Genomic DNA, 20,394 nt, shown 5'->3' with positions numbered 1-20,394 from the left:
GAGTGCTATCAGAAGAGAGCCAAAGACGTAACTAAAGCCAGCTTTGGTATTGACAAGTGGGTTAAAAAAAAAAAAAAAAAGAGGAAAAAAAAAGGAAACTGACTTTATTTCATTTGCCACTGGGATGGTGCCTCTTTAAGAATGAAAACCACAAATTGCTGCCAACAATTCCTTTACCTCTGGAGCTGACCACTTTAAAATTGCCCTGGTCGGAGATTATAAATACGGCTATTTGATGGCTCTGTTATTATGCCCTGAGAAAGGGGGCTAGCGAGGGATTGGGGGGAAGGGGAGCTTTGTGGCTGCAAGGACGGATGGTTTCTCTTGATGTGGCCGAGAGCTTTGAGCTTCCACGCCGCACACGTTTGGTGCACGGCAACAGGAGATGGCTTCCAAATGGAGGCCAACGTGCGTGCCTGCGTGCACTCTCCAGTCAACAGCGTGAGGTGACATGACAAAAGCGGTAACCAAACTGATTTTCACAAAACTCAGTGGTGAAGTAGAAGGGCAAGGAAAGAACCCGTTGAATTTTGTTGTATCTAGCAGTAGTTGCAGTAAAATATCTGCTGCAATATATTGTATTATTTATTACGATGGATGCAGTATAACTACGTCAACATTTTCCCGCTGGCCGACATCCAGTTAATTGGTGGACGAGGTGGCTTACAGTACGGTTGTGATGTGAATCTCCCCGTTGTTACTTTGTATTATGAAGCCAAGTATCTACAACTGTTTTTTAGGAGAGTCAAAAGGTTTCCCGTGAATTTTTCCAGCTTCAGAGTTAGTATCCAAAGGCGACGTATGTACATTATCACCCGGGACTCAAAACGTCTGTCCTGTTGTGTTGAGAGCAAAAATCGCTGACCGACAGACAGCTCTCTCCATTTGTGCTGTTCTGTGACTACCCGCATATTTTTGGCCTTCCGAGGTAATATCAGACCACATACGCACTTCTCCTTCGCTTGTGGTGTTGCAAGTGTTTTATACTTTGCAATAGAAATGGAAAATTAACGTTACACGTAGTAATGTGCCACTTTTCTGAATCTCTGTATGAAATAGGCTTTTAATTGGTTAATTAGCAGGGTTGAGCAAAAAATAAACAAAACATGGTGGCGAGTTCAGGCATGAACCAAGAAAAGATTCTGATAAAATAAGGGACGGTAGTATGGTGACAACTTTCAGTATTTACCATTGTTGAGCTGCAACTGATTGGTGTTTTGGGTGTCGCCCACTCAATAGCAAACGTTGGCATGAGCCTCGTATACATCATCTGACCCCATCTCAGCAACTTTCCAGTAAACAGGGTGATTAAGCGGCTTCTTGCGTTTCTGTGCTACGAGGTCAATAGCGGGGTCACGGAGTCAAACGGCGACCGGCCAAACGAGTCACAGCGGGGATCTTTTTACAATCCCCAACTTAACGGGAAGCTGGGCTTGTTTTCCCTCTCTGTTTCCGCCTCCTACTTCGCTTTGTATCTGGCCACCTCGCAAGTATGCATTTCTGCCTCTCTTCCTGCCTCTGTGGCTTGTTGCTGCGAGGCTGACTCAGCCCTCGACGTCTATTCTCGGCCCCTGACGGCTGCATCGACGCCGGAGCACCCGTCTTTTGTTGACGCCGCTGTTTTGTCCCCCTCCACCCTCGCCGCTTGACCTGCCAACCGATGAAGCGTAAGCACACCACTTAAGGTCAACAAAATGAGTTTGAGTACGTGGGCCACTCCAGGGGAACATGATAGGGCACAACTGCAGAGGCCTAACATAGAACTTAAGAAAACAAGATGACCACAGCTATGTTGATGTATTCCTGCGCCTTCGGGTCAAGACAAGATGTGCAGATGTTCCATTGGGGTAGTAGTGGTGGTGGTGGTGGTGGTGGTGGTGATGATGAGGAACCACCTCATTACTAACCAGCCCGGATGTTTTAGAGCTCCGGCTGCTGTGATCCATGTTTGCAAAGCAGTGGGGGGGGGGGGGAAACCCCAAGAGAATATTTGGATTGTGCAGGACTATTATGCGACAGACTAGGACTAGGACTAGGCCCTGGCCCGGTTTTTAGGTCAAGAGATTAAGGTCATTAAGGCTGCATGATTCGACACATTTCAGGATATCTCCAGAGCAGTATCAAGCCTCTACTAAAAGTACCAATGCCAGTGCAGCCTAAATGAACAGATCAGTTATACCGTCAAATGTGAGCTTCATGTCAACATAAAAAGTGTCTTGTAAATTTGACACACAGCACAGTGTTGTTAACAACGCTGCCAAATTTGAATTGGATTAAAAAAATCAAAGTATGGTTTCACTAAATATCAAGCGTTTCTTCCTGCACTGAAATGCTGTAGGTGTATCGGCTAAATGCGCTGAAACCATGGCCCCGGTCAACTGTCAGTCTATTATCACACATCTTTCCGATACCTACACATCCGTACATATAGGTCGGAATTGGACTCCCGGACATGCAATGTAAATCCAGCCTAAAAATCTAAATGTTGAGCAGCTGTGCCCGTTGAAGTATGATAATGCATTTTGGGTGCGAGCATAATCGAGTTTATCTTATGTATTCGTGCTGTGGCTTTTTTCCTCTATTATGTAACTACATTTAGCTTTTAGCAACTTTCGGTATTGTTGTTAGCCTTCTCATTGCACTGTGCGGTGGATTCTTGGAGCATCTGGCGTATGTTAACGTCCATGATTTTGCTGTAAAAGACCCAATAAAATCATTAGCTCCTGAAGCATGAACACAAGCTTGTAGTCCACAATCGTTGTTGTTGTCGCAACTATAGAGTGTAGAGTGGCTGGACTTTGATGTCATTGATACTCAAAATAGCATACAAGGGTCCCAAGTTTACGATGGTACAGACAAGTCACGTTTCAAAGTTATAAACGGTGCACGATGGACTAGTTTAGTAAGAATATGTGGTCATGTAGCACAAGAAGGCACGCTCCGGACTTAGTGTTTTTAATTTGGTTGTTTCATATTCATGGCTTGAAAGTGGACTTTACTGTAATAACGATGTTACTACTTCGTCAGCGTCAGTTACAGATTTGACATGCGTACAAATTCAGGTTATGTCGTCACTTAATGAAACTGTCTTAAACAGGATATTCTTTGTTTTGGGTTGCCTCGTGAGGATGCTCTAGAGGGATTTTATTTTTTTCATTCTTGCACTCTCCTTTCAAAAAGAAGGCTGTTTGTGGAACTACAAAATGGACACTGATCCAATAAATATAACTTAAGCACATTCTCAGAAAAGGTTTTAAAATACCGTAGTCTTAACAGTCAATACATAAGCGTTCATCACTGTGTCTTAGTAGTCCTACTTCCCTCCATTCTTTTCATCCAGTCAAATAAATGTGCTGATAAACCAAGGGCTAGAAGAATCCTTCTAGTTTGCAAGGTGCCTCTCTGTGGTGCTGTCGTCCTCCTTTTTAAGATGCAAGATACATTCAAAGCGCCTTTTATATTAGTGGCGGGTGGCAAAGCGTAAACTGGAACCATCTGTCAGAGAGGGAAGGCTGAAAGGTAGAAGCGCTCGCTGTCGTCGGAGGCCCGCGCTGCTTATTGCTGGTGTTGAGAGAAAATAACAAGACAAGGGAGAACAAGGTATTATGGAAAATAGCTCAAGGTATTATCTCATCTGAGAAGGATGCGAAGACCAACGGGACTTTCATGCATTCTCCGCCTGGTGCAACGCAGACGTCAGAAGGAAATTAGGAACTCCACGTGGCAATGATTGATGGGATGCCTGAGGATAGAAAGCGAGCGTGTGCGCTTCGCAGGGTTGTGCTGACACAAAATGTTGATCTGGGTGTCAGCAGGCCGTGCTTTTTGATGGCTGACATGGCGGATGGATTGTGAGTTTGAAATCTTCCGCTCACTGACATTAGCGGACTTCGTGAAATGCAATCCTATTGGTTACGTAAGAGCTAACGCATGCCAGCCGCTAATCTAATGATGAATATCTGGGGCGGACGTGGTCAAAGGTTTTTCCTATTGAGGTATTTCGATTTTAAGCAAGATCTCTAGATGGCATTACTCACTGAATTATATGCGATATATTCCGATATGCGATAGTGTTATAAGCGACAGATTCTAACTCAATCCTCTGCAGTAAAAAACGGAATAAAATCTCCATTCATAATGTGAAGAACAAAGGCATTGTCTTAACATTAGCGTACAAGGCTACGCCGCGGAGACACCAATACAGAGATGCCAACCATCCTGATTTCGCTGAGAACATAAATTTTGCTGCACACAAATATTCGAAACTATAATGAAAAGTAAGGCAGCACGGTGGACGATAGTTTAGCACATCTGCCTCACAGTTCTGAGGACCGTGGATCAAATCCCGGCCCCGCCTGTGTGGAGTTTGCATGTTCTCCCCGTGCCTGGGTGGGTTTTCTCCGGCCACTCCGGTTTCCTCCCACATCCCAAAAACATGCGTGGTAGGTTAATTGAAGACTCTAAATTGCCCGTAGGTGTGTCTGTGTACGCGAATGGTTGTTTGTTCATATGTGTCCTGCGATTGGCTGGCGACCGGTTCAGGGTGTACCCCGCCTCTCGCCCGAAGATAGCTGGGAGAGGCTCCAGCACGTCCGCGACCCTCGTGAGGAGAAGCGGCTCAGAAAATGGATGGCTGTTTCAATTGTTCTTGCATAACCCAGGTCGTCTTTTGCTTTGTACGAGGTCGATATGTTGTACTGGACATGGCTTTAATTCCTCACTCGTACTGTTCCACTGACGTGACTGTAATGGGTGCTTACGTTTGTTTCCCCAAACCTCAACACAGTATTGTTAATATGGAACAACTAGGGAGCAGTAGAGAGTGTGGAGTAGCCTTTATTAACTACTACGTCGATAAAGAGTAACAATCACGCCAAATGGTATGAGAAGGCTAAAAATGATTTTGACTGATTGAAGCGTAGTGGGAGGCAAAGATGAATAAATTAACATATCCCACTTCCAGCAATTACAACTAAACCATAGGAGCAGAGACTTACAGAAAGAGACAAGACACCCGCCTCTGCTTTCATTGAAACGGAACCTCCAATGCAACAGAAAAAGCCACATTTATTTATTTTCAAGACGTTTAACATGTCTGAGATCTTTGTCTCGCAGCGCTTAATTGCTCCTTCCGACAGGAAGACTCAGAGTCCATGGCTAGTTTATGTACAAAGAGATTTGAGTCTGAGCCCTCTTCTCCTGAGCCGGACTTGATAGAAAATATGGAAAGTCTGAGCGTGTTTGACAACGCAGGATAATCCCTGACTGTTTTGCTAAGGTCGGTAAATATTTAAAGTGTTTGCCCTGGCTGTAAACCGTTGGTAATTGCCCTGGCGTAGTGCTCGGCGAGTGGTGTTGTTTGCCCGCATCTCTCCAGCCCATTACATCATGAGAATATTTGTTTGGGAGTTTGATGAGGGGTCTTGGAAAATCCGCAAGAATGCACAAAATTGCCCATCCTCTTTGGCCTGGTGTACACTCAACGAGAGGCTGGGAATAGGAGAAAACTCTGGGTGAAGGGTATGTAATTATAGTGTGTTCTTGGATTATCTTTCGAAGGATCCTGTACTGACAACTCTCAGATCACTTCAGGAAAATGTCACATTTAAAGCGTACTGTACCTGATGTTGTACACCACATACTAAACCAATCCGTCTGCTGAGTCTCGTTCCCCGAAAGCCAGAATTATTGCGTGATCAAACGTAGCTGGGCGTAGTACTCGGATTGACCTGTGAGTGGCAGCCACGTGTCATCCAGACTGCTGAAAAATACAATGAAGAAACATTCAGACTCGTGGTGGTGACTTTTCTTGTTATTTCTATTGTCTAAAAGACTTGGAGGACACGTTAGAGAAACCGTCAGAGCTAAAGGTCCATCTCACTGTTGCCAGGCAGACTTTGTTTTTGCTTCCGGCTTCCCTGATTGGCTATCGTTACGTTCCATCTGACAGCGACACAGTCCGTTGCTCGGACATTCTCGGTGTTGATCATGCACAACAGGATTTTTCTAACTGTGAATATTGAAAATGTTGAATATTTACGATTTTTCCGAGCAGATCGTGAAAATATAAACGTACTTCAAACCACAGGATTATCCATCACAGTAATCGGAATAATCTGTATGTACAATTTTAGTATAGTTCAATGTCACTTAAGTGCAAAAATGTTTAGCAAACTTATTGTTAAGGACTGCTTTATGCGATCATTTACACTTTAGGTCTAACGTGATTACTATTTTCCTTCAGTTGTCTGATTGAAGTCGATCAGGTACTGCCGACATTCTACAGATGCTTTCTCTTTGAGCCCACCTTTCAAGTTTTTAAACCATTCAGATGGCCATTTTTAAAGCACAATCATAGTGATTTGTTTATATATTTTCCACAAACAAGTTTCCATTTGCAAGTACACAAGGGGGTGTTACTTGGACTGCAACTAAACAATGCTTTTTAAAATGAAAAAAAAACATTGCTTTGAAATTGAAGCGTTTTAAATCAATACAAGGCTTGGGAGTCGCCAAGCGATCGCCTTTGAAGCGACGGGGATTTTCCGCCTCTTCCCTTGGCTGAGATTGGAGGGCAGTAAGACTTTGGTTTAGAGAAAGGACTCTGCTTTTGCAATGACAAATCCTTCTTATCAAAGTCACTGTTTGTAGCCACTCCGTCCCATTTTGTCCTCTATCAACCACAAATGCTAATTTTACTTGTTTTCGTGTTCTCCAACCTTTTTTTTTTAATCTGGATCTTTAGTCTTTATTTAGACTTTCCAAAATTAAATTTGGCAAATTCTTTAAGATTTCCAAAGAAAATAATTGCTTGTTTATTTATTTAGGCATTGTCTTTTCGCTTTGCATTTTGTCATAATAGTGATCAGAACCATTTTATTCTGCTGAACTAACAAATATTTCTGTTTGTCTAGCAAACTACAGTTGTGAATTTGTTTTGTTATAATAATACGGTACAGGTAGTGTTTTACGTCGCATTAATAGATTGTATCAAAATGACTGAACTGTAGCAAAATGACAAATATTTAGGTCACACTAAAACCCCCAAAAATATTCAAGGTTTGGAAAATCTAGAGCAAAACATTTGAACATTTTAATGTAATCTTTAAAAAAAAAAAGGTGCTGTAATACTGCCAGTGTAGCCTTGGGGAATGATTGAATGATTTGTATTATTATTATTATTATTATTATTTTTTTTTTTTTGTCTTGAAATCACTCCCATGTAGACGCCACCAGTCTGCACTGGGTCGGGGGTGGGCTAGCCCTGCCGATGGGGGCCACATGGATGAGTATGGCCTGGTGAGCCAGACAGTTACGGATCGCTTGCTTTTAATTAGCGGCTTCGCATGCAGCCTGTGTCGAGCTGCGAGCCCACCGCAAACGCACGGGAGATGTCACCCCCCCCCCCCCACCACCGCCCCGTTTTCCCCATCGTCCTCCCGCTCTCTCTCTCGGGCTCTCTACTGCAGTGTCTCGAATCAACACAATGCCCAATGTGCGCGCCAGACCCGCAGCAATTAGCTTCTAAGGTTCCCCCTATTTTTTTTCCCCCTGCGCCGTCTCTCTTTTCTTTTTAATGTCAGAGCTTGGAAAGGCTCAATATAATCAAGTCAAGAAAAGTTGATGCTGTTTAGAATTCCATGTGCTTCCAGGGGTGGGGTGGGGGGTTCGTAGTGAGGCTGCATGTACCATCCTGCTTACAGTGGTTGGGTGGGCGGGAGGTTGGAGGAGGGGGGGGGCTCGGCCTAGCAGACACCCCGGCTCCGAAGCAATAGACTGGCCGACTGGTGTTTCTAAACACTGCTGAATCCGTTCTGCCGTCACTCAGCGCACATGCCGTGTTCCAACCCGGGGAGGGGTGTGAGGAAAGCGGGAAAGGGGGGTGGGGTGCCTTTACACGCTTTCCTCAGCCTCACTTTTTTTAAAGACTTTTCCCGTGTTTCAGCGGTTGATTGTCACCTCGCGTCTGAGGCCGGTTCAAAAACCGCGCTCCAAACCCTTGATGCCTTTTCTGCCAATTTGACACTTCAAATGACCCTCGTCCCACGATGACTACCCAGTCATTTTGGCAGAAAAAAAAAAAGAAATCATAAAAAGTGACGCCTAAAACAACAGTTTAATGGCTTAATTTACGACAAACGTGGTAAATTTTAGAATCCTGCAAATATGGTGAACTGAACTGTGGTCAAGGTGGGCACACCAGGAGGAGCAGCACAAAGAACTGAATTGAAGCATTAGTCAAGATGCACAAACTAGTTAATTCTTCACTTTCTGTTCAATCATGTTATTGCTGTATGCTTTTATAGAGAGTTGTTTTCCTTCTTAAAACCATATTACAAAAATGTTTTTTTTGGGGGGGGGGGGTGGATTACAAGTGTGATCACGGAACAAATTAAACTTTCAGATTTTCTCCATCTTCGGGAGGGGTTACACTCTCTGGGTTACACTGCACGCTCAAGTGCAGCGTGCTAATGTATTCGCACCTGCACGAGTTCAGGCAGGAAATAAGGCTCTTTTACATTGCGGGGTGAAGAATGCGGGGCTGGATGCGGCCGCCTCATCCTCGTGGACGTAGTTGTGACGGAGAATAGAGGCGGCTTGTCCTCTGTCAGGCTTGCGTTTCGCCAGAAGGGGAAGCCGTTTCACGCTTCGCTGAAGAAACCCCAGCGTGCTTGTATACGACCACTGTGGGACTGCAAGAGTCCCAACCGTTTAAGAATAACACACCCTCACACACTAAGTATCCTTTTGGTTCATAGTTTCTTATAAAAATAAAAAGGAAAGCCCTGTGTTGTAGCGCTGCACTGTCATTTGTCATTTTACCGTCTGTGTCAGCATGTGAATCCCCATACGACCTTAAATAGATCCTTTATACTTTCTCTAATTAGATTTTGGAGCAGTTCTTGAATCAAAACTTTAAGAAACTTGCCATTAAAGTGCTTCTAACTGCCCTAATTAATTACCTAATAATAGTGATTCGACAAAAATCTTATATGTTTCTCTTGTGCTGCTTCAGTATAGAGATATGAGCGATGGCTTTTCTGTTATTCAGTGAAATAATTCTAATCACTGAAATGTATTTGATTTTTGATTTTTTTAAACTCTGTTCCGTGACAGGTATCAAGTTAAGCCTTTAATTATTATGAATAAATAACATGCACCTTGTGGTCATATTGAAAGTTGACTTATGTTTTTTTTTTTTTATTATTATTAATGTATTTTGTTTGTTTAATATTTGTAATGTTTGTGTAGCTAGCGAAAAAGAATTTTTTTTTAGCAGCTGACAAGAAAAAGTCGCTGTATAGTTTCTTAAACTACGTGACGTATTCGAGCCGTATAGCCCGCTAGTGGTGGTTGGTGAGAGAGGTGTTAGATTTGATCAAAGGGGCCTTAAAACTTCAGTTTGACTTCCTTGAATCCGCAGATAACGATCCGCAGATCCACCACACTGCTCCAAATAGCAACAGTTGCTCTCCATTTTCACTTGTTCCTACCATTTGTCTTCTAAATAAATCTGCCCTTCAGTCGGGAGGGATCGTCAGCAAATGTGGTGTTATTAATCCGTGTCTGCAGTTTTAACAAATGAACCCGTGCGATCATATGGAAACAATCTCCCCCGTGCCCTTCGAAAGACAGAAAACAGAGCCAAATGAAGAACATCCTTTCTCTTAAGGCCTGTAATTTGTTTTTATTACCTATTAGGTAAAACACCTCATTTATCAATGTCAGTGGTGCGCACAGAATGATAGCTGTCCGCATGTAAATCAGCTAATGCCATGTATGGCTCAGAATTAAGTGGGCCCTTTCTTATGAAATGCTCCACTCTGTGGGCTCAGTGACCCAGCGAAGCCACCCACGACCAGACGTTTTTCTTTCACTGCATTGGAAAAGCGAGCGGGAGAACACTTAAAACACAACTGATTAAGCACAGACTCAACTGTGTTCACTCAGCCTCTGAGTGTGTGTGTGTGTGTGTGTGTGTGTGTGTGTTTTTGCATGTGCTGTGAGCTGCAAAAATGATTGAAATGAAGAAAAATGCGATGGAATGGAGTGTAATCTCAATCAGCCTTTCCCAAACTTTTAAAATGACGCAGCCTCTTCAGTATTCCGACGGTGCAAGAAATTAAGAAAAAATGCAAAGGTATGGCATGTAGCTGAAATAAGACTTTTTAAGACGCCAAAACAAGATAAATTTTCAACAATCCGACAGAATGGGTTGTAGTCGAAATCAGCCTTTTTAAAACTTAAGCAGGGCGACCCTTTCGACATCTCTACAGAGAAGTCTAAATCAGCCTTTAACCTAACCTTTTTATTTATTTATTTATTTATTTATTTATTTTTTAATACATTGCAGCCCCTTCAACATCCTAACAGATATGGTGCAAGAAATGCAAGAAGAATGGAACATAGTCTTAATCAGACTTTCTAAGCATCACACCCCCTATAAGATCCAGAGTTGCTGCAAGAAATACACCAAAAATGCAAATGAATGGAATGTGGTCGAACTCTGCCTTTCCCAAACTTTAAAGCTACGCACGCCCTTCAACATCCCAACAGAGATGACACAGGTAAATTAAGGAAAATGCAAAGAAATGGCGCATAGTCTTAATCAGCCAACGTCCTAACAAAGCTGCCGCAATATTTGGGTTATCATTTGATATGATTACATTTTATAGAGGAAATGTTTATTTTGAACGTGTTTATTTTGTGACCAAAAAACACACACTAGAGTAGGACACAATGTAATTGTGTACTTTATTCTACCACACCAGTTTTCACTTTAATTTCTCATTCCCACAGTCTGGTCTTAAAGAAATATGGGTTTGTTCCAGTAAGCCTACATATTCAGTAAATAATTTGTTTCCATTTCATTTTATTCCTCATCTCTGAATCTATAAGTTTTAATCTCACGTCCCTGTCGAGGCGCTATGCATTCCCCCCCCCCCCCCCCCCCGCTGCTCAGCTCCACACTTCACATCATAAATAAAACCTTTCAGAGTATATTTAGGCCGTCTCCCGAATATAACTGGCAACTTTATTTCTCACTGACAAGTCTAAATATTGTTTTGTCCGTGAACGCCTCATGTAGCGTTGCCTTTGCATACGTGGGGGGCTGAATGTGTGTGTGTGTGTGTGGGTGGGGGTGGGGTGGGGTTGGGGGGGGGGGGGGGGGGGTTGAAAGCTCACGTCCGGCGCACATCCGCCTGCCAGCTCGTCGACCGTGTGGCGCGCCATGCCATCACAAGCAACCCTGTACCCGCTTGCAGTACATTCAGCGAGATGAATGACCCGGACGGTGCCAAGTAACACAAGTTGAAACTGACGATACGGAACCGTCCAGCACTTTTTGTTCGAGCATATCTGTCAGTCTGGCAGCGAGCTCGCTGTCTTTTATAGCCGCCAGTAAAACGTCGGGAGAACGTGGTCGCGCTCGCACGAACAATAGCAGGATTGTGCTGCTGCTGATTCTTTCTTTTTCTTTCAAGCGTTTGTTATTCTCACTCAAACGGGCAGGCTGGCTCCACAAGCAGGGGCCGCCGCGGCGTCTCGGAACCCGGGGCCCGTGCGGGCCAGGAAAAACCCGCCGGAGCCAGACGGATGGAAAAAAAGAAAAGTACAACGCGCCGACGCCACACAACTCCCAATCTGGTTCCTGTCAGGGGGACATCAAGGGAACACCCGCAACGCAATCTCCAAGCGTCTCCCCTTCCTTCTTCGCTTCTCTCGATACGTCTTACAGATGACTGAACCATCGCCAAATGCTCCCAAATTCTTTTTTTCCCCCACTCTCACGTCTGTGTTTGGAGCCTCCTGTTATGGATTGGGATCAATTTGGGATGAAAATGATAATTACCCTGTCAGATTCAATTGAGGCATGATGATGTGAGAAACAGGAAATGTAATAAACATAGGCAGAATCCCGTCTTGTTTGATTGGGTTTGGAATTAAATCCGACCCCGTGAGCTCGGGACGGTTTGCCGGTTCCGTGCCATCCCCGCTGAGACGCCTTCATGTCTTGCCACGCTCCCAAATGCCGCTTAAAGTGTAATGGCGCACATAATTACCAAAGTCTACATTCGGTAAGGAGATGACGTCCCTGGTACTGTTTGGAACGTCGCCGCACAAGCAATGATTTGTGTCGCATCTTTCCAGGGAGATGACTCTGTAGCCTTTCCCCCGAAGCCAGCACGTCTGTTTAGAGTGAAAGGAAGAAAGGGAAAGCAAATGGCAAATTCTCCATCCCCAAAAATGTTTAGAACTGCCAGTACAATGAACTCGGAATACGTTTGCAGTATTGAGAGACCGTTCAAAAAAAAAAAAATCCATCTTTTTAAAAAAAAATGTAAAAAAAGTTTTACCCGTCCCACGAGCTTTAAACACATCTAAATGTATTGAAATACAGTGGTGCCTTGAGATATGAGTGACTCAACTTCTGATGAACCACGAAATAGCCTTGTTAATGGCTAAAAAAGGTTTTTGTAGACTTAAGTTCATATTCACATATAACACTTTTGTTGGCAAAAAAAAAAAACGCTTAGCGAGGAGCAATGTAAATGTGTACGTTTTCACAAAATTTTCCACGCAATTACTAAATTCCACACTCAGTACGGAAACGGCATGCCTGGTACTGTTTAGTTTGGAACATGGCTGCATGAGAAATGATTCGTGTCGCCTCTTTCCAGGGAGATGACTCGGTAGCCTTTCCCTTCAAGCCAGCACGTCCGTTTATTCCATCACCTGAACCGAACCCAGTCGGGCGTTCTTTAGCGTACTTGGTCGCCTTGTCGCGCCGGGCTCTAGCGCGGCTGTTATACGACAGGGGCCGATTTCTGGCGGACTGCGCTTCGTCGCCTGGATTTGTTTAACCCTGGGGATCAACCTTCAGACGAGAGCATGTGTGCAGGTAATGGCTGCCAGATGAGTCCAGACTCGGCACTCTCGGAGGCCTTGCCGAAACTGCGAAGACGAAGAATGAGGGCTCACATGTGCGAACAAATGCAGGAACTGTTCTGTGAGACAACTGTGCAAATAAGAATAAGTCGTCTTAGGGTGACTTTTTTTATAGAAATGTTGATACAAAGCCGAACTAATGCGAGGCGCCGTTTGCTGATGGGATGTCACTGTGGCTTTCAACCCGTCTGGCCGCGTTGCCAAATAGTGAGATGCGAACGGACCAAAGGTGAGTTTGCCCCAGTGGCGTCTGGACATCGGGCTACCACAGTCTAGCTGGATGAACGGTCACCCTGTCATGAGGAGACACTGGAACGGATCCAACTCGCCGCCTCGCGTCTTCATTCACAAAGCAAACAAATAAACGGCGGAGATTAAACACAGGGGGGCATCTTTGGCACTCGCCGCGACCACCCGGGAGGCCACAGGAGCTCCCAAATTTAGCTGACTCCCGCAGCGTAAACAAAAACAGGGCTACGTTGCCAGGGGATGTACTGTATATAATTAATTGGGAATATGTTGTCAGGCCTAATAGTCTCAACGAAAGCCTCATTTGAAAGGCAGTGGTATCTGACTTGAATCTTTTTCACACAGTGTGGCTAAAAGTAATTCCTTCCTTGAAATGTCGTCATGTTTTACGCCGGTCGCCATGGCTGTGAATTAATTTGCTCCCCTCTGCAGCCCAGGCGGTAAATTTCCTAGTAGTGTGTAACTTGGAGAGGAAGATGAGTGCTCTGGATGATTGAATTAGACCTCAGCGTCATGTTTTAAAAAAATTATTGAGCGACTCAGACGCGCGGCAGGGGAAGTCGGCAAGAAGCTGAACTGGCGACTTCTTGTTATAAACAAGTTTGTCCGTTTTTATCTTAGTGCAGTTCATTTTACCCCCTCAGTTCGATACCAAAACAACAACAACAACAACAAAAAACAAACAACTCAGATGCAGATCTTGTTAGGGTTCCAAACAAACTCCGGCCTGGTTCACATCTGCTGAGAAAGCAATGCCACTTGGGTCCACCGCAACCCGCTTATGAATGCATCAGGTTTTACCCCTGACTCTGTCGGATCTGCCAGACTACAGAAGATTCACTCACCTAGCTTGCCAACCTTGATCTACAACCGTAGTTTCACCCTCTGCGCACATGATAAAAGTTTTACCCCCCGACCCTTATAGTTAAACCTAGAGCTCGGACTCGCTGTCTGAATCTCCGATCGCTATTCACATCGACAGTAACAAATAGCGAATGGTTACTCTCGGTACTATTGCGAAATTAAGAAGTAATTGTCCAACAAATGACCAATGCAATTAGATTTTTTTGAAAACCATCGATAGCCCCCTGGTTAAGTCTTTGCAACTGTTCTCAGTTTGTATCTGTGTGTTCGCCAGTTTGCAACAACAAGCAAATAAATCGACAAAGCGATGGCTTGTGATTCAATAAAAAACTCTTAAGTTGAGGAACTCGTAAATCAGGGTAGCGATGGAGTTGACTTGACCCGAGCAGTCGCCAGGGAGCAGGGCCTACGACAGGAAGCTTCTCCACATCAACCGCAGCTCAGGATAATTTATCACGGCAACCCCCCTGCTCGGGCAGCAAGAACAGAACAAACAAGACCCAGGGGTTTGATAAAGATGCCGGGTGATGAAAAGGCTACCAGAAATCAACTCCCTCTCCCCTTTTTAACTCAAACATACGCACCTGGACTCGGCACAGTCCACTTTCCTCTTCCTGTTTTCTGTTTTTTTAACCCCCCCTTTTCCCTCATCGTCGGGAGCAGGTAAAGGGGGGCATTCAAGCGTCGCAGCCACCTGGGGCAGCAGCAGCAGCAGCAGCAAGTAGAGAGAAATGGCTCTGGAACATGTCTGCGGGCAAATTACTCTGCCGCTAGTGATTAGTTGGGCTGGCTTCTCACCTGGCAAACTCAATATCGCCGCATGACATCACCACAACAAGAGGTAGCAACCACCTCAGTTACGAGGTGCGAAACTTCAGCTTGTCAACAGTTATTCTTACTGATGATTATCGCTTTCAATGGGATATACTGTGGAAAAGAGACTTAATTGCTTGGATACAAATACAGGTACAGTGGCACCTTGACTTACTAGTGCCTCAACTTAAGTTTTTCCGACTTACGAGCCGTCGCTCAGAGGATTTTTTTTCCTCCCCCCCCCCCCCCCCGGTGTGTCTGTTGCTACATACGAGTGAGCTTCTGGCACTTCACTGCTCCCAGTTTACTGCAAAACTAAAGACAAAAAAAATACATCGTATTTAACCATACAACCTAACTTTGTCTTGCTGAAGTCCGCTTGCATAAATCTACCACATAATGGAAAACAACATAGACCGACTAACCAAACAAGCGTCGATTTTGCAGTAATTACAAAAAAAAAACAACTGCTATTGAAACACGAAAGGTGCAGCAACACATTGAGACAGAGCATCCAACAATACTCTCAGGCATACAGTACATTCTTTGTGAGTTGCGAGAATGACTAAAATTACTGCAGCTCAGTTGTTTGTTTCATCACCAAATCTTAATTAGATTTATGTATTATACTACCCCCTGGTGGCCAAGGCGTTCACACTAGATTGAAGCATGAAATCGTGATGGAAAAACTGTTTAATGCTTTACATTCTGTTTGATTTTGTGATTACATTATGTAAGTACGATACTGTGGCATTCTATTTTTCTTCTTAAAAAAAACGTTATACATGTTTTTTTTTGGGGGGGGGGGGGGCTGGAACAGATTAATTGCATTTCCATTCATTTCAATGGGAATCCTGATTTGACATAGGATGTATTTAAATTACTCGCATGGTACTGCCTGTTTGTAGTAGAAAAAAATAAATAAAAATGGCCACAAACAAGCACAATGCCTTAAGGATACTTGGGTAATAATTGGTAATTGAGGGAAGACATGAGGGCAGTTGGTTTTAGAGAGGAGGATGCAAGAGATAGGCTTACATTGAAAAGAGAAGCCGAAAGGAAAAGAAGAAGAGGCGTACAACATTAGGTCCCAAACACCAACCAAAAAGTAAAAAAAAAAGGAGGAAAATGATTATGCTAATTGATAGCCTTTGCTTTCATGAGCTTTGCTAGTTGCGCTTGAAGAAGGTTTTAAGGTGGGATCGGCCTAAATGTAAGTACAAAACAAAGTTGCAGTACACAGCAACCGGCCGTCAGAAACATTTTGTGATCAAGCAGCCCAAAAAGTCCTGACTGGCGTTTCAGCTGCAGCGTACATAATAATTAAGTCTGACCACGCTTTTCCTCTTCGCTCTTCCTCGTCCTCCAGAAATAGAAGCTCATATTCCCCCCGCTGTTTGCCTCTGCCTTTTGTCCAGGTTCACGCTCATCACTCTCCAAGCGCTGCCATTAATATCCCCAAAAGACGGAAAATTACACGTGAAAAAGCTGGGGATCTTTTTCCTCTTTGTTTAGGCCTTGGGAGATGATTTACTAGCAATATCCCGAGTCGAGTCAATTTAATTTTGATCCGATACACTCAGTAATGCATTAAGAAAAATATATATTTGAGCACATATGATTTCTTCCTTAGTAAACAATTACTTTTACAGTAGAGTACAGGAGTCTTTTTCTTCCTGTGGTGTGTGTGGCTTTGCTCAGCGAGGTTGTAATATCTTTCATCTTGCCATAAATGTCGGCCATTTAGACAAAAGTATCTTTCTCTTTCTAGGCACGCAATTCGCCTTTTGCCTTCGAGCTATGTCCTTATCCCTTGCCGTAATGTAAGTGTGTGGGAGGCCCGGGAAGCGACATGGTAAAATAATTCTAAGTTTCTGACGGAGAGCGACAGTGATCTCAGTTACCGATTGGGATAGTTAGCAGCTAATATTAGCATCTTTTTACCCACTTCACTGTTTTGTATAGGGTTCGCCCACTATATCACCATTCATCATTGATGCAGCCGCTGTATTGTGGATTTTGAAGCAATGATTTTTGATGGGTTTTTACATTATACAGGCAAGTCTGAATATAGAGTTGTGTGCCTCAATTGTAGTACCACCTCGTGCCGCAATATGCCAGGCAGTTGGGCTGCACAATATATCAAACTTCAGGTCTACACAACAATGAGTGTTGCTTATATTAATGCGCTCAAATATAGAAATACTAATGCATATTATGTTAAAACGTGTAAAGTAATAAATTGATTAAAAACTAATAGTGTTAGGAATGTTGTGATGGCTGTACAGTATAATTGGGCATGAAAAGAAACAATTTTAATTCAATGTCTGGCTGGACTATTACCTGCTCAATACTACAATGCATTTAAATGCAGGTAGACTTCACAAATGACTCCGTATACTTTTGTGCTCCGTTGAGCATAGTTTCTTTTCTTCTGAATCCATTATAAACTGTCCGAACAATACAAAAAGAGAACAAATGTGTGCTGGTTTTCATGTCACGAGTATGTTATCCTGTGTCTTTCAAAACTACTCACTACTACCACAGAGCAGTAGTGAGCATATTGGCCTGTGAGTATTGTTATATGCTCTGTTTGTATGTGCTGCTCCGTGGGTGTTGAAGTAGCAGTTGTTTGAAAGTTGAACATTTTGCTGTTTAATTATACAATGTTGAATTCTCTTGTGTTTTACAGGAAACTTCAACTGGTAGTAGTGACAAATGAACAGCTTGAAGCAAGCTTTCTGCCTCTTATTTGGAGGAGGGTCTTGGTTAGTGACTCTTCTTTTTGTTTCCTCAAAGTTATGTTTCACGATAATCTCCCATTTCTTGATAGACAGAGAGTGAGAACAGGCGCGAAGGAATTTTAAAACCTTGACATTTTAATGACTTGAAATGTTTAAAGTCTAACTAAAACTATTAAAAAATATGTTTTTATATGGTCTCTCTTGATTGCAGTTTTTCACCTATAAATAAATGGGGTTCACTGTACAGAAAAATTTGAGTAGGTGAGTTGACTAATGGGTGAGGGTTCACTGTAAATGCAATTGTGCCAATTTTACAGCGTCTCTGAGTGAAAGAGAATATTAGAATGCTGTCAACCGTTGTCCAATGGCGTTTTCCTCTTGGACTTCATCTTCTTGAGGGAGACTTGCTTATTATTGAATGGCGTCTCTGCGAGCTCAGCCTAGGCGGGAGGACATCTTATTAGGAGGTTAACAAAACACTCATCAGCTAATACCGCTTGTAATTGCAGCGGCGGTGAGGAAACGCAGCATGCTAACACCCGGTATGGAAACAATCTGACAATGCAAACACTTCACCAAAGCCACAATGTGTGTGCGTGGAACTGTGCGTGTGTGTGTGTGTGTGTGTGTGCAGATGGCGGGTGTGTGAAGCATCAACTTGGAGAGAAGGAGCCGGGCGTGAGCGCACATCTGGAGGGAATTTCTGGCAGAATTCCGTCTATTATTGCTGCGGTCGGTGCTTAAGGAGCGCGCGTACAATTAGCGTCCACTCGGCGAGGCTACAAGTGGGCCCTGGCCTAAACTAATAAACTGCTGGAGAGCGTAGGATTCATTTGGGGTTGTCATCATCATCATAACAGCTCTGTCCTTTGACACGCTCTGCGTTGACTATTTATCAACGGCGAACACCCTACTGTTTGACTCTCAAAGGCTGAAATCATACGAGCCGCAAACTAGAAGTACGGTCAACAACTACAGTGCTGCTCAGTCTCTGGCTAGCATGCGTCAGAAAGCAATATTGTTTTCGCGGTGCGTTCAACGTAACTCGTTTGAAATGCCGACGTGCATATGAGCGTTACTGTTGCACTTTTTGCCAAAAAGAGACAAACCATTGATATTGCAAACAAAAACAAAAAACACATACACACACACACAGTGGATAAAGTCTACACACCCCTGTTCAAATGGCAGGTTTTGTGATATAAAAAATGAGACCAAGATAAATTATTTTTAAACTTTTTCCACCAATAATGTGACAGTCTGTATGACTCAACTTTTTGACTCAAGTCTTGTCAGGTTTTCACAATTAACCACTTCCATTCAAACTTATGTTAAATGAGTCAGCACACACCTGTCACCGTTTGAAGTGCTTCTGATTAACCCCAAATAACATTCAGATGTTCTAGTAGGCTTTTCTTGACATTGTTTTGCTTTCTAGGTCTCGCAGAAGCCTGAAGGTTTTGTGCTAACACTGACATTTTAAATTGTTCATAATTCCTTCCATTTCAAGTTCTAGCTGAAGAAAAACAGCCCCAAAGCATGAGACTGTTACCGCCAGGTGTAATGTTCTTTTAGTGATCAGCAATGTTGTGGTTGCACAAAACATACATTTTGGAATCATGGCCGAAACGCACCATAACAGATTTTCCCGATTGTGTTGGGGAGATTTCAAGTGTTTTTTGTCTTTCAAAAAAACCAAAACATTTTTGTAATGAATGTTAACCAAACCTGTCACCTTACAACAGGTTCTCATCAAGTTGTGATATTTGGCATATCATTACACCCCTAATTGGAATGAACAACTTCAAAATAATCTCAATAATAAAATAACTATTACAAAATTGTCACTTACTGTAATAATTTAGAGTTAAGTCCAAGCTAATTGCTCTTATTGCTTTTGAATGCTTTTTTCAATGATTATTGATGAGGCGTCGGAGGGTTAAGATCCCAGCTGGGAAAAGTGAGCTCCTAGTGTGATTTAGGAGCTTCTAACAGCTCTGGCTAGAGCAGCTCGTAAACCACAACAATAAAGCGCTGCCTTCCATGACCCGCCCGCTTCTTCACTTTCGGGGTCAAGTAGCTACACGTGTCGGGTTCGTGACCTCTAACCCCTCCCCCTCAGCCATCTTGTGTCACTTTTTCTTCCCTGCCTCTTTGTCACTGCTCCTTCACACACTATTTTCCTTTAAAATATGTTATGCTTCTTCTCTGTGGCCATCATAAAACCGTTTTACTAACTCTACAAGCAGGGTAAAAATTTTAAAATGAGAAGCAATATCAGCCAAATATTTCCATCCATTTTCTGAGCCGCTTATCCTCACAAGGGTCGCGGGAGTGCTGGAGCCTATCCCAGCTAACACCGGGCAGGAGGCGGGGTAGACCCTGAACTGGTTGCCAGCCAATCGTAGGGCACATATAAACAAACAACCATTCGCACTCACATTCACATTGATTGAATTGATTGAACACCAGACCTCAGAACTGTGAGGCAGACGCTCTAACCAGTCTCCACCGTGCCGCCTCAGCCGAATATTCAACCATAATAATAAAAATGACACAACAAATAGACATTTTTACAAAAATACACAAATGAAACATCTAAAAATATTGCATGAGAAACAGCTCTTAGATTTTTCAGAAAGCGCCACGCCCCAGGAAAAACAACCAATCAAACACAGAAGGCGTGACCGATGTGGTGACAGTCATTCGCAGTGCACCTGTTACCTTTGGCTTGAGGAGCTTTCCCGAATACCCCCCCACCTCCTTTTGCAAA

General features: G+C 43.4%; 1 protein-coding gene across 2 annotated transcripts in view; it reads left to right on the top strand.

The window, feature by feature from the left end:
* runx2b (RUNX family transcription factor 2b) overlaps positions 1-20,394 on the top strand; it is a 136,863-nt gene that overhangs the window by 32,800 nt on the left and 83,669 nt on the right. For both annotated transcript variants that reach the window (XM_061754705.1, XM_061754704.1), the window contains exon 4: positions 17,570-17,645. The gene's annotated coding sequence lies outside the window, so the exon portion shown is untranslated. The remainder of the gene's footprint in view (positions 1-17,569; positions 17,646-20,394) is intronic.

The sequence above is a fragment of the Phyllopteryx taeniolatus genome, chromosome 18, assembly GCF_024500385.1.
Source record: "Phyllopteryx taeniolatus isolate TA_2022b chromosome 18, UOR_Ptae_1.2, whole genome shotgun sequence".
Classification (NCBI taxonomy): Eukaryota; Metazoa; Chordata; class Actinopteri; order Syngnathiformes; family Syngnathidae; genus Phyllopteryx; species Phyllopteryx taeniolatus.
The sequence above is the reverse complement of the archived record's forward strand: the minus strand, read 5'-3'. Positions and strand labels throughout refer to the sequence as shown.